Below are 3,053 nucleotides of genomic sequence, written 5' to 3'. Positions count from 1 at the left end.
AAAAATATGAAAATATTGTTTTAATGCATAGTTGCCTCCTGTAAAAATATATGATGATGGTCAAAGAAGTTTGAAACCTTTTTTGTCTCCATTTCTCAAGTGAATAACGATTTTAAAATGGTTAGTCCACTAATTTAGGGAGTATATGAAGTTTTACTAAATTTATTTATAAATGAAATTGAACGATGCTCATTTACCAAAAACTCAATATTTTAGCGGTTAACACAAAGATTTTGAGAAAATTTCAAAAAATATGACAATATTGTTTTAATGCGTAGTTGCCTCCTGTAACAATTTATGATGGTCAAACAGGTTTGGAACCTTTTTTGTCTCCATTTCTCTCGAGAATAACAATTTTATAAGGGTTAGTCCACTAATTTAGGGAGTATATGAAGTTTTACTAAATTAATTTATAAAAAAATTGAACGATGCTCATTTACCATGAAAGAAAGTTTAGCATACATTAATACAAATGTAGAATATAGTTAGAAATTTTAAAACAAAACTAAAGATTATTGGCTTCAGTATATAAAGTATTTACTAAAAACTCAATATTTTCGTAGGGGTTAACACATAGATTTTGAGAAAATTTCAAAAAATATGACAATATTGTTTTAATGCATAGTTGTATCATGCACTAACATATGATGATGTTTAAAGAGGTTTGGAGCTTTTGTCTCCGTTTTTCAAGAAAATAGTTATTTTATTGTGGTTATTCCATCGATTTAGGGAGTATTATGACGTTTTACTAAATTAACTGATAAAAAAATTATAACGATTCCCATATACCATGAAAAAGAGTTTTAAATACATTAATACAAATGTAGAATTTGGTTATAAACTTTAAAACAACACTAAAGATTATAGGCTTCAGTATATAAAGTATTTACCAAAAACTCAATATTTTCGGTGGGTTTAACAAATAGACTCTGAGAAAATTTCAAAAAAATACGACAATATTGTTTTATTGCCTAGTTGCATCCTGCACTAATATATGATGATGTTCAAAGGGGTTTGGAGCCTTTGATGTCTCTGTTTTTCAAGAAAATAGTGATTTTATTGTGGTTATTCCATCGATTCAGGGAGTATTATGAAGTTTTACAAAATTAGTTGATAAAAAAGTATAACAATTCCCATATACCATGAAATTTTTTTTAAAATAAATTAATAAAAATTTAGAATTTGGTTAGAAATTTTAAAACAACACTAAAGATTATAGGCTTCAGTATATAAAGTATTTACAAAAAACTCAACATTTTCGTAGGGATTAACTAACACATAGACCTTGAGAAAATTTCAAAAAATACTACAATATTATTTTAATGCATAGTTGCATCCGGCACTAACATATGATGATGTTCAATGACGTTTGGAGTCTTTGTTGTCTTTGTTTTTCAACAAAATAGTGATTTTATTATACCATCGATTTAGGGAGTATTATGAAGTTTTACTAAATTAATTGATAAAAAAATTATAACGATTCCCATATACCTTGAAAAAGAGTTTAAAATACATTAATACAAATGTAGAATTTTGTTATAAACTTTAAAACAACACTAAAGATTGTAGGCTTCAGTACATAAAATATTTACCAAAAACTCAATATTTTCGTAGCGGTTAACACAAAGATTTTGAGAAAATTTCAAAAAATATGACAATATTTTTTTAAAGCATAGTTTCCTCCTGTAATAATATATGATGATGGTCAAAGAGGTTTGAAACCTTTTTTTTTCTCCATTTCTCTAGAGAATAACGATTTTATAATGGTTAGTCCACTAATTTAGGGAGTATATGAAGTTTTACTAAATTAAGTTATAAAAAAAATTGAACGATGCTCATCTACCATGAAAGAAAGTTTAGCATACAATAATACAAATGTCGAATATAGTTAGAAATTTTAAAACAACACTAAAGATTATTGACTTCAGTATATAAAGTATTTACCAAAAACTCAATATTTTCGTAGGGGTTAACACAAAGATTTTGAGAAAATTTCAAAAAATATGACAATATGTTTTAATGCATAGTTGCCTCATATACTAATATACGATGATGGTCAAAGAGGTTTGAAACTTTTTTTGTCTCCATTTCTCTAGAGAATATATTTTTATAATGGTTAGTCCACTAATTTAGGGAGTATATGAAGTCTTACAAAATTAATTTATAAAAACAATTGAACGATGCTCATTTACCATGAAAGATAGTTTAGCAGACATTAATACCAATGTAGAATATGGTTAGAAATTTTAAAACAACACTAAAGATTATAGGCTTCAGTATATAAAGTATTTACCAAAAACTCAATATTTTCGTAGGGGGTTAACACATAGACTTTGAGAATATTTCAAAAAATACGACAATATTGTTTTAATGCCTAGTTGCATCCTGTATTTGTATTAATGTATGCTAAACTCTCTTTCAAGGTGCATGAGCATCGTTCAATTATTTTTATAAGTTAATTTAGTAAAACTTCATATACTCCCTAAATTAGTGGACTAACCATTATAAAATTGTTTTTTTTCTAGAGAAATGGAGACAAAAAAATATTCCAAACCTCTTTGACTATCATCATATATTAGTAAAGGAGACGACTATGCATTAAAGCAATATGTTATATTTTTTGAGTTTTTCTCAAAATCTATGTGTTAACCCACTACGAAAATATTGAGTTTTACGTTAAACGCTCTATATACTAAAGCTTATACATTTTAGTGTTATTTTAAAATTTCTAACCATATTGTACATTTGTATTAATGTATGTTAAACTCTCTTTCATGGTATATGAGAATCATTATAATGTTTTATCAATTAATTTGGTAGAACTTCATAATACTCCCTAAATCGATGGAATAACTACTATAAAATCTTTATTTTCTTGAAAACCGGACAACAAAGACTCCAAACCTCTTTCAACATCATCATATATTAGTGTAGGATGCAACTATGCATTAAAACAATATTGATATATTTTTTGAATTTTCTCAAAATTTTTGTGTTAACCTCTACAAAAAATTGAATTTTGGTAAATGCTTTATATACTGAAGCCTCTAATA

This window comes from Brassica oleracea, chromosome C9 (genome assembly GCF_000695525.1).
Source record: "Brassica oleracea var. oleracea cultivar TO1000 chromosome C9, BOL, whole genome shotgun sequence".
NCBI classification, from domain to species: domain Eukaryota; kingdom Viridiplantae; phylum Streptophyta; class Magnoliopsida; order Brassicales; family Brassicaceae; genus Brassica; species Brassica oleracea.
Note: the sequence above shows the minus strand (reverse complement) of the source record.